The sequence below is a fragment of the Aptenodytes patagonicus genome, chromosome 3 (genome assembly GCF_965638725.1).
Source record: "Aptenodytes patagonicus chromosome 3, bAptPat1.pri.cur, whole genome shotgun sequence".
NCBI classification, from domain to species: domain Eukaryota; kingdom Metazoa; phylum Chordata; class Aves; order Sphenisciformes; family Spheniscidae; genus Aptenodytes; species Aptenodytes patagonicus.
Window position 1 is genome coordinate 102,825,827 of NC_134951.1, and position 12,375 is coordinate 102,838,201.

General features: G+C 39.7%; 1 long non-coding RNA gene across 1 annotated transcript in view; it reads left to right on the forward strand.

Annotated features, from left to right (window-relative positions):
* LOC143158475 (uncharacterized) overlaps positions 1-1,199 on the forward strand; it is a 31,333-nt gene extending 30,134 nt beyond the window's left edge. Inside the window, exon 4 of the long non-coding RNA XR_012995005.1 lies at positions 529-1,199. This is a non-coding gene — a long non-coding RNA (uncharacterized LOC143158475). The remainder of the gene's footprint in view (positions 1-528) is intronic.
* The last annotated feature ends 11,176 nt before the right edge of the window (positions 1,200-12,375 follow it).

A 12,375-nucleotide genomic window follows, 5' to 3' on the forward strand; every position in this document is an offset into this window, starting at 1 on the left:
TCTTATGTGCCTGGCTTGCTGGGAGCCACATAGTTGTGGTCTATTTGCTCAACATTAGCCGTGCTGCCCGAGTGTGAAAGCAAGCGTGGAGGGTAGATTCTCCCTGATTTCTGTGGGATCTGGAGCAGATCCATGAGGAATGCTACTGTTTTCAGCACTTTCCTTGCTCTGCCTAGGACCAGGCACATTGAGATATGAATGTTGTTGCAGCTGCCACATACTACATATAAGCCACATGTTGATGATTATTGCCTTAAAGGAGGTCTTTGTTTAAAATGCTTGTTTTCTTCCATCTAGAACCCACCTTTTTTTCTACAATACTTAAAGTAAGAGTTTCCAATTTAAATGTTTTTAACAATGTACCTTATCACAGTTTGTATTTATGAAAAGACTATCCAGATATATATTTATTGTGTAGACAGCTTTATAGTAACAGAGAACTAGCCCCTAATGAATTGAAACAAATTGACCTATTCATTCTTCAATTGTTTGTATCATTTTATGTTGTGGTTTGTTTATTGCTTCTAGGTCTGCTTCAGTCCACTCCCCAAATAACAGTGTTTTCTTTAAAATATAATGAACTGTGTTGCATTTATGAGAGCTGCATGGTCAAATCATGTTACTCCTGTCACACTACTGAATGCCATGTCACACTGCCAATGTTTGGACTGAGAACTGACTGCTGGCTTCGGCAAGACTGGAAAGGAAAGGAAGACCTGGACACACTAACTACATCTAAACTATTAAATAAAATCAGTCAGAGACTTTTCCTGGAGGCCAACTGGCATGAAAGAGCTTGCATTCACACAACTAAACTCTCTTACCCTCCAAATCACAGTGGCCACATCCAAAATACCTATTGGAGAGGGTCCCTGACCCAGGTTAATACCCAAGCTGTGCTTTGGCATTGTCTGGAAGAGCACAAGCAGGCTTGGGCCAAGACTATGCCAGGGACCAATTTAGTAGCATGGATGGTTTCAGGCCTATGCCTTGTTGGTCCTGTTTATTTTATTTAGTATCAGAATGAAACCTCAATAACACTGCCAGAAGTCAACAGAAAACCCCTATTGGCCTCAGTGACCAGAAGCCACTGAGAAGTGCAATCATTAGTTTGTTCACCTCCTTAACATTTGGATTCTTTTTTCTCTCGTTCTGTTTTTTACCAAATGAGTACTCAAATAAACATTTTTTAAATCTCAGAGAGTAATAAAATTGGGTTGTCGCCTGCTCAAAACTTGTTAGTTTTGAACTACCGAGAGGTTTATCACACAAGCGGAGGTTCTGGAAAAGCCAGCTTCAGCTGATTTCCATGATGGAAGAACTCCTATGGCTTTGAGCAAGTAACTATGATCTTCTATGACTCAGCACCCTGTTTGGATAAAAGGGTAAAAAGCTGCGAGGTGTTGAGACACAAACACACCAGGTGCTCGAGGTCACATAAGCACGCTAAGCTGATATGAACATAAAACTCCCTTTGATTTCTGTGGCAACATTTTTCACATGTCTGGGAAGGGAATTTATTTTAAACCCTGCAAAATGGACACGAGTGCGTGTACCCCTATATCAAGATGTTTTCACAGTCAGAACAGTGGGGTGGGTTTGGACATGACTGAAGTGTCCTATAGTGTGTGATTGTTTGGGGAGCTGGTGCTCTGTTTCTAGGGCTGACTCTGTGTACCTGGTACCACCGTTAACCCATGTAACACTGTCCTTCACAGTACTATGTTATACTTCTGCCTGCAGCAATATAAATAAGAATCAGGCGATTCATGCTATAATCTTTTTTCTCTATTCTAAAGATAAATGGCAGCGAAGGCCAAGTTGGTTTAAAAAGCTCATCATACAAAATGATTATATTAGGCCATGCTGTGTTACTGAGATTACAGAAAATGACTTAGATGTATTGAATTAAACCATGATTTTCCAATGATCTCAGCAGCAGCAGCAGAATTGGGACATTTTAATCATTGCGTTATCAGTTTGGTAGGTAACTATTATAGTGAGTTGCTGCTCGAAATGAAAAACTATATTGTTTTATCCAGAAGGTTTCTGGTTTCTAGCACTAGCCTTTACTTTTCTTAGAGCTCAGACATATGATTGAATTACTGAAGCTGACAAGTACCGATTTCAACGACATTTAAGCTAACATATTTTTTGCCTCAGGTTTGCTACAGGCTAAGAGTGTGCTGTTAATTAATGCAGTCATTTGATGTGCAGCACCTCGCTGGACTATGAGAACTTGATTGTGTGCTTTCACCCAATGTTCCTTTTAGCTTAAAAAGACTCTTTGTGTCTTAATTGACCTATTCATGGATCAGTCTCATAAAAGAGGCTGTGGAGCCCAACATGTACATAGTCATACCTGGCCTGGGCTGTGTGAATCTTATTTAATGAAAATGTTATGAAGAAAAGAATAGAATTGTTGCCCAGAATGATTTACATCGAAATTGATCATTTTTTTCTGAGCTGGACTTGGAAAAGCAGGACGCATGCCAAAGCAGAGGAGGAACATTTGACTTAATCTACGTTTGGCTCACTTTCCCTTCCCTTTCCGTGTCGCCCCTCAAGTCTGAAGCACTCTGCCATGGATGCTTGCATATGGCAGTGGCTTTACTCAGACCAATTGAGACCGTTGCATCAGATAAGGTTTGCAAGGCCATAATGTGTTTATTTTTGCAGTCTGATCTTGAGAGAAGCTGAGGAGGTCTTGCATCTCCCTGCTGCTGAGAACAGCAGTGTTGAAAGTGCTCAGTGCGTTGTAGGGCAAAGCCTTGAAGGCTGCGGGTTAGAGAGCTGCTAACGCTTCTCTGGAAGTACATGCAGGTGCCTTTGTCTTCACTGGGGAAAAGCCTAGCTGCCCATTGAAAAACCCAACCAAATCAAAACAACACAAAAAACCCCAACACACAAAACGCCAACACAATAGTTGTAGTGGCCCAAATAAAACATAAAAAAACCAATCTCAGACCAAGCACTCAGTTTGGGAGTGGAATTAGACAGAGGCTTGAAGTTTGACCCAGGGAAGAGTATTTCCATGGTCTTTTCATGGGCAGAAGGGTGCAGGCTCTGCCCATGTGTGAGCGGCCTGTGGTGTGCGAGGACGTAGCCCAGTGGCCCAGGCTGGTATTCCCTGCCTGCTGGCAGAGGGTATCACCACAGGCTTGATGCTTATTCACACTGCATAGGCTCTGAGCTGTGCTATGCAGCCATCACCCCAGGCTTCATCTCAGGCTCTTTTTGACCCTCTTTAACTTTTTTAAAGCTGGATCCTTTCAGCTTATATTGTCTCTCTAACAATTCTCTTTTTTTTTTCCTCTCTACTTCCACAACTGGACGTGCTTTGCCAAACTCCCCACTCCACCATCTATCCACCCCATATGTTTATATTTTCCTATTGCCGAGGCATGTTGTGCTGACCTGCCTGGACAGAGCTCCTTTATCACAGAGATAAACATGATGTCCCCCTCACATAGAGTTTCTATCATGTGTGACCTTTCGTCTTGAACTGCCATGACCTTTTTTTTATTAATGCTGTACTGTGCTGCTTGCAGAAGCCAGGAAAGAAAATCTTTTGTTTCTAGATAGAATACTGCTAAAGGACATGATACGGTCTTGTTTTTAATCCAGCTAATTAAAATCTGCATGTGCAGTGTAACTGAGAACGCAGCCTTCGCCCACCACTTTCCCACAGGCAGGGAATAAAGGCCTTTAGTGCAGCAGCAGCTAGCCACCCTTGGATAACAGAGAACAGAGCTCACAATTCATCCCAGCTTTCCTTATCATATCCGTGGAGGGCTTTCCCTTCCCTCCCCCTCTCTCTCCATGGAATCACTTACTGTAGCTATGCGCCTCTATACATCACTTCAGAATGTAATCAAGTTAAAAATATGTTAGTTCTCATTTATCTATGCTCCAGCGTGCTCTGAATATAATTCATTTCCAGTAAGAAAAAGAAGAAAGAGAAAGAAAAAAAGAAAAAGAGAAAGGAAAAGAGAAAGAAAGAAAAAGAGAAAGAAAAAAGAGAAAGAAAGAGAGGAAGAGAAAGAAAAAGAGACAAGAGAAAGAAAAAGAAAGAAAAAGTGTCTCTTTTAATCAAATGTCAAACCTATTTATGTTAAAACTGTTCTGCCAAGAACTAACTGAATAACACAGTTTAGCAGTTCACACTTTCATATGTTCATTATGTAGGCTTTTTTGGATTTGCTGGATGGTTGTGGTTATTACTAAGGCTGCCTTTTGTGTGTCTGTGTGTCGGGGAGAGGGTGCCATGGAATTTTTTTTGCGAAACATTTCCTTGGTTAGTTTTTCACTTGTTGCTTTTTGTTGGGTAACTGAAGTGGGGGAGGGAGGAGGAGAGGGAGGGCAGCCAGGTGGGAAGAAGCAATGAGGGCAGAACGGGAAGCACTAAAATTGAGCCTCCACCTGTTTTCTCTTTCTTCAAGTCATGTTTTATATGATGATGATGAGGTCAACAGGGAGCATAAAAATGTGCCAGGAGATTCAAAACTTGGAAGGAGATTGTTACAACGTGAGTAGAAAATACATTTCGGCGCATGTAGAGAAGCCCTCCCCCCCAGTTCCCCCAGTAAAGCACACAAACAGGCTTTCTGTGGGCATTCCCTGGTAACCCGCACAAAGAGCTGTTCAAACAGCTGTGCCTTCAGCTAAACACCATCCACGGGCTGCTGTGGAAAATGCCGATTTTTGTGCATTAACTTCCCTAGCTCAAATTCAGTGAAATATACTTACGGTTGTTAAAGGAAGGGATTTTGAGTCCTGAATAAATATGCAACATCTCAGGGAATGATTTAGTTTATTTGTCTGTAATGAATTATTCATATGTTGTACTCAGGGAATGATTAGAGAGAGATGAAAAAGCAGTGTTTTGAAATCTAATAAAGCTTATTAGGTGACACCAGTCTAACTAAAGCACCTAACATCACATTTTTTTAATACCTAAGTATTTTAAAAACAGAGAACAGAACGATTAAAAGACATCAGAAGTACTGTACTGCTTGTATACTAAAAGATGTTATGTTGATCAAGTACAATAGTGCTTTTGATCACAACTTGGTTATCTTATGCGGACCTCTGTAAGCACAAATAAAGATATCTGTACATTTTTCTGCCTTTATGCCTTTTTCTTAGCCTATGGAATGATAACATTAAATAAGAAATAGCTATTGCTATACTTATATCACTGATATATTACATTTATATAACATGTCATGAAATTACAGCAACCATAAATTTTCATGTACTCTGGCATTAGTGTCTGATCAGTAGAACAGTGATAGCCAAGAAGACGTTTGCCTGTATTTTACCAATTTAAGATTTTCTTTTTTTTCATATTTTGAGGAATATATTCAATAATTGCTCTTCAATAGAGACATCTGCTTTGACACAGTAAAAAGGTTGTTAATATCAAGTCACATATTTTTCATTAAATGAGTGTTTGCATATTGCATAAGCAATATAAGATTTATGAAGCATTGTGTATTCCTTTTAAGTGTGTTAATCCTAATAAATATGGCATTTTTTTATTGTTACTTAGCAGCCTTCCTTAAGCATTAAAATTAATTTGTATTTTGGGGGGACACTTATAATTTTTATGGGCAGGTGTGATGTTAAATAATGTCCTGTAATTCCACGTAACTAATAACATAAATCAGGGTGGTGATTACAATTTTTGTCGCTAATAACTGTTATTGTAGAGCCCTTCTTATGCAGAGGGCACATAACAAGAGCTGAAAATCGACCACATTGCTATGTTAGTCACACATGACAAGCAGCATGGCATAAATTCCCTCTCAAAGTTACTGAAGGATGCTGAACATCAGGGCATGCTAAAGGTCAGGCTTAATAGTGGGGCATAAGTCTCAGATCCCCACAGTGAACATTTAATGTATTGGAAATCAGGATGCCTTTACTAAGTCCCTAAACTACTTTATGCACTCAAAACTGCATTCAAAAAGTTTAGCTTATGGTAGGACCGAAAAGTGTTTAGGAGGTTGTTCCCAATACACTTAATGAAAAGGGGATTGGAATGACATTTTTAGTCTTGCACATGGGACCTGAACCTGCACTTCAGATGTTTTGGTTCATCTGCGTCATCAGCAACTGTTTATAGGGAGTCCTCATTGGTGACACCATGGAAAATAAGAGTGTGACAAGAGGGCAAACCTGAATTTTTGTATCAAATAATTTTCAAAGTTTTCAATTTCCATTTCAAAAGGTCATTTCAAAGCTTTCAAATTTTCATAGTTTGTATCTCTACTTTTTATGTCACTATTAATCTTCTGCGCAGCAGATATATACTGATCTGCCAGAATTAAGAGCAAATTCTACATTAAGTGAAAGTTAAGAAAACTTGAGAGGCTGACGTCAGAGATGGCAGTTATTGAGAATGTTCAGCTATGGCTGCAGAAAGATCCCTTTAAAATGACCATTCTTCTTTCCTATACTAACCTCATATCAAAGCAAGTTCTTAAATCAACGCCAAAAGAGGTGAAAAGAATAATTGTGATTAAATTTCTTTTGACACTGGAAATTCCTCTCACAATCCAATTCTCAGATTTCACTGCATCCCTTCCAAACAAAAGCTGTCTAGCCCAATTGTGCAAGAATGTTTTATAAGGCTATGAAACGAAGGGTCGGTTAATTACGCCCTTTCTACAAACGATGAAGACCATGGCAGTAATGCTTCATCTGAACTGATGATTCAGGGGGACAGCAGGAGGCAGCTGCTGAATTGCAAACAGAAACATGAGTCACCCTCTCTCTGACTCTTAAATAAAAAAACCAAACCAAAACCAAACAATAATATGATTAGAAATTACTTTCCCTACCCTCAGAGTGGAGGAAGAGAGTGGCAGCTCATCTGTTCTTGCAAAATAACTAGGTAAGTTTATTACTAGTGGTAAATGGTAAATGGTGTAGCCACATAGCTCTGGAAACAGAAGAGAAACACTGACCAAATAATCATGCCAAAGTTGGGTTTTACCTGCTGAGAATAATTCTGTGTGAATAAAAACTGAGTTGGGAGCTTGGGATTTAGCCTACTGCTAGCATAGTAGTAACAACAATAATCCTAATAAGTTGTTATTAGTAATGGGAACACAGTGACCGCACTCGTTAGTTATAAATAATTAGTTATCAGCAATGGGAAGCCCGTGGTAGCAGCGGGAGCCCAGGACTGGTTGCCCTGCAGGTACCTGGCAAACGGGGCGCAGTGGGACCACCACCGTGTCTCCTCCCCTCGGCAGGCTGAGCGCGAGGTGTAAACTACTGAAACGGAACAGGGGTCACTGCTTATTCATGGCACTGTAAAGCCTTCTTTCCACTTATTTATCCTCGATCTGTCAGTAAGGTCCCAATTTCTCTCTGGGACACAGTTAAGTCCAGAAGGAGCAGGGCAAGCTCCCATTCAGTTCAGTGTAAAACTGAAAATGCAGTGCTTCCAAGCACTTCTTCTCCACCTGTATTAAGAAGCTTTAAATCCCTTTTAAAAAGAACCCTGAAATCTGTTTTTCCAAAATCGAGCCTGATGCTGTTGCCACTCATGTTGGTTGGATCAGCATGCCTACCTGCACCAACACCCAGGTTTTCAGCTTTCCCTGCAAGAAATGAAGTCCTGGCCTGTACCTCCTACTAACGTCAGGAAGACAGTTTTGGACAGGTACACTATCCAAAGTTTAGTTTTCCGGAATTGTGCCCACTAGCAACTAGCCAGAGTTTGGCCGTCTCAATCTGTTCAATGCCTATGAGGATGGCAGTATTATTACATTTAACATCAATGCAATAATCCAAAGAAAAGCAAAATAACATGTTTTGTGCATTTTCTGGTACCAAGGGATTACCATTTACTGCTGTTGTTATTTAGAAATACATGCATACGTATATGTAGCCTTTTTAATTCTCTCAAAAGAAATGGGAGCTGGATTACATCTGAGCAAGCTAGCTAAACAATTATTAATGTAACTAAAATAATTCACGATTCATCCCACTTTTACGACCTTTTTGTATACTAAAGTTTGGTTCATTTCTCTTAGACAGACAAGTACTATCCGTATGAATAGCCCAACTCTTCTACCTTGCTCCCTGTCACTGCAGGAGGATTGGGATAATCTTCACGTTTGTACCAGGTCAGGTAGGACGTTGGTAGCAGCAGCCCTTTTGCTGCCATTGCAACACTTTTTGGGTTCCAAACAGCTGAAATGTGGTAGATGCATCCCTGACAGCTTTAACATATTGGGAAAAATGGATCATCTCTGAAAGTTTCAGTTCAAAATTTAGCCAGTGTCAGATCTGGCATCATTTGTTTTTCAGAAATAAACATGTGAGTGCTTAGGAGGAAATACTCCTGAACACATGTAGTTGAAGTTTACCTCTGACGACATCTTTGGGAAACACACCGAAACAACCCACAGGTACAAGGCATGCATAAAGCCTACAAGCTCTTTACCGGGTGTAAAAGTCATTCTGTGACAGCTAAGGATGAGATGAAATAAAAAAGACTGAATTCAACAAAGCACACACATGCACTTTCTGAATGAAGTCAACTAAAAGGCCAAGAGAATAATCTGAGCGATAAGCAATGTAGTGAGGCACATGCTAAAAGTCATTTTCAGATGTGCTGCCAATCAGCTTCTTGTTTTGAGAAAACGTCATTTCAACCTTATTTTTTGCACCTGCAAGCTAGTTACCTGGATTAGCCTAATACTTAACATGTGCCCTGCTGCTTCACTCTCCTTCCTGCCAGGGCTGCCTGTGCTGACACCTGGCCTTGGTGCTTAGAGCTTGGGCTCAGGGTGCTGCGTGCTTTGCTTATGCATTACAACACCTACATTCCTATTTCCTTGGCTTTGCTTCCAGAAATCCGTCAACAAACCTCTTAATCTTTTTTTTTTTCATCATCTGCCATTTTTTCTTCTGTAAAAGGATACCTGTCATGTCTTGAAGCTCAGTAACTGTCCTTTATTAAACCTGCAAATTCTGCTCAAAATTCTTCGAGCTCTGTTTAATCCCTTTCTCTGAATTAGCTACTTTATTTTAATTTCTAGTTACAATATTTTCCTCATCTTCTATCTCAAGTGCTTTGCTTCAGATAGTAGGACTTTTAATTTCTAACTTTGTTCTCTCTTGTATTTCAAAGTGCTTGAAACTCTCTGACCCTGCTTATCGCAGCCCTTGCCTTAGACATGCTTTTTCAGAGACTCAGCTTCTCACACTGTGTATTTTCTAAGAGATTTTTTTATTTCAGTGATTACTATCCCAACGGAGGGAGTTTCTGTCTCTTCTATTTGAATCTGGTAAGTAATCTAACGAAAGTTAGGGGGCATTTGTGTCACTTGTGAGTTTAGGATTTAGAATTTCATTTCTTTCTTCTTTTACCAACAGCCAAGATCATAATTGGTTTCTATAGTGAAGATGAAAAGTATGAGCCATTCAAGCTAAACTGAGGGACCATAGTCTTAAAAGCAGTGAATTTAGGAGGCAAATGTAAACTTTCTTAGTGAGATGAAACATAATACACTCCTGTGAAGTGTGTTTTAAAAAATGAGAAGTGCTAATTAATCATGCTTTGAACTTAGTATATGAGTTGACTTTTCAACTCTGACCTTGACTTAATTAGCTGGTAAAATACTATTAATTAAAATACTCTTTTAAAAAAAAAAATTAAAAAATTCTTTATAAGTTGCCTTGATGAAGATCATAACATAAATTTAAGCAGTTGTAAAACTCTTCCTTCCATTTCTAAGCATTTACTCCTGGAACAAATCCTGCTGAAGTCCCTGGGAGTAAGGGAGTAAACCACCTGGCCCTCGAGCTGGGAGAGTTGCTACTCTCATTCTTACCATAGCTCTGTCCTGCCTGGTATCCTGCTTTGTCTCTGTCAGGTTCATTATGAAAATAAATTATCCTTTGTCAGCATGTTGTTGGTAGATTTAAATAATTCTTAGCAGATTAGCAAGACACAGGTTTTCTCTGCAGAAATCCTGCTGATTAGACTCTGTGGCATACTGAACGTCCAGCTGTTTTATTATTTTGCTTTTAATGACCATTTCAAAGTAATGCCCTGAATAACCAGTAGAGACTTTTCTAAATAAAGGTACAGCGCTTGCTACCTCCAGTCTTCTGGAACAGTCGTTTTCATGCAGTCTAAAATTTTAGTTTCTTCACAACTTGCATGCCTTGTGGGTCTGGTAATTTTTTTTTTTGTTTCATATATTGGCAATTCAAAATCTTGGATAGCTGTTCTTCTTTATTACAAAACCAAACAGACAAAAAAAACCCAAACAAACCAACAAGAAGGTTTGAGATTAGTAATCCCCTGATGTTCTGAGCAAAGAAAACTGATGCAGGAAAATAATTTAGCTCTCCAATAAAATGCCTCAGCTTTTCTAATTGCTTTCTTCAGGCCTTTCTGTTCTAACGCAACCACAAGGGTTGTGTGAGCCTTTTACTTCTGATGGACTTGCTGATATTTTTTTTTTCACTATCTCTCAGCTTCTGATAAACCCTCCAATTTATGCCCCAGCTTCCTGTTTTTGATATGCAGAACACATGTCAGAACAACTGGCCTAACTAGAGATGAAAAATAGTGAGAGAAACTATAAGATGTAAGGAAGAAGTACAAACACCAATTCAGTATGAGCTTAGGATGTTAAAATTGAGATTCTAGAGATTCAGTTGTCATGTAAATGAATCTGAGATTTTTTTTTGTTGTTGTTAATATAAAATTCTCTGGGTTGTAAAAGAGTCAATGAACGCATGGCTGTTTCTCATTAGTGGTGGCTGTCACTAAAATGAATATGTTGCTGAGTGTTCAGTTTCTGGGAAACGTGGTTGAAACATGAGCAGCTCTCTCGATGCAGAGCTCCGAGTCAGATGTTTTCAGAGGGGATGTTCCCCATTAAGTAATGACAGAGAACCATACGGAACACATTACAAATTGAAATACTGATTGATGAAGTGCCTGTGGTCAGCTTTCTACAGAAATGAGAATTTTGAACGTATTATCACATCAGCATGGAACTGATCTCACGTACAATCACATTCTGTTTTCATTTCTTTTTTGCTTCACAATCTCACACGTGCTGTTCCAGATCACGTTTATAGCGAGCAGAACCTCAGACCAAAGGAAATAAAGCATCAAGTTTGAGCTCTGATGTTTCATTGATTTAGCCCAGTTCACAGAAGCCCAATAAGTCTGAGTCTGTTCACGCAGCTGGTAAGCTGTAAACTCTTTCTCCCCGTAGCAAACTTCTCCCCTCCTTCCCAAGAGCTGGGAGAGGGGACTCGGAGACTGCTGGAGCATGCCGGTGTTGGGGGGGGAGAAGTGGGGGTCACCTGGTAAGGCAGGGTGGGTCCTGTGCAGGTTTGAATGTGTCAGACTAAAAACTCCACTTTGGCTTCCCAAAAGTAGATGCTTTCTTTTTCCCACTTAGCTCATTTGCAGGGTTTCAGTGAGGAAAATCAACTGGTTCACGCCGACTTCAGGGCGAGATTGCTTGATTTGTTTGCATTCAAGTTACTTATTACTCTAGCTTCAAGTCCAGGTTTGTTTCAGATACAGTGACCTCTTCTGTTTTACACAGAAAGCAAACAGGGCTGGTCAGACGAAATGTGTATAGCTATTCACTGTGTACACAGATTGCAAGTGAATGCATGTCTGAGTCACAGCACACTTAAAGAAAAATATAGTCAAATGGTAAATTTAGAAACTTAGGTCAAAGTATCTAGCTCTTTTTTTGCCAAACAATTCTTAAATGGTGCTTCAGTAAAAGCCTGAGCAGGAATAGGCTTAGACACATATTTAGCACAGTGTTATGAACACTTGAGTATTTCTGAGATCCCAGCATGAGATTATTACAGTGCTAAGGCACATCAGGTGTGAGAGCCAAGTCTTGCTTACGCTTTCGCTAATGGAAACTCACTCAAGTGAATAGAGTTGCTTGGTTTACAGTAACACAGCTGAGGCCACAGGTTGGCCCAGGACCTAAAAATCTGAACATAAGGGGAGGTAAAATCAAATGTCTACTAATGCCTAGAAATGTGAACAGTGGACTGGGTATAAAATTAAAAACAAGGAGAGGGAAATATCAGGCGTTCATGTAAAGCTCATGGATAAATTTTAGGGTCTAATTTTTCATAATCATTGATTTCAGACATCAGGACCTGATTATTTAGAATTGTTAAGAATGCACAATCCTTAGCTGAATTCTCTTAAAACTAAATCTTTGAGGCTTACAGCAAAACTTCTAACAGTCTCCTAGCCTTCTTAAATACATTTGAGTTTTTTTTTCTTTTTCAGAGAACTAGCCATGGCAAACTGTTTTCCAGGGGTCTGATTTCTGCCCTTCAGACTTCTAC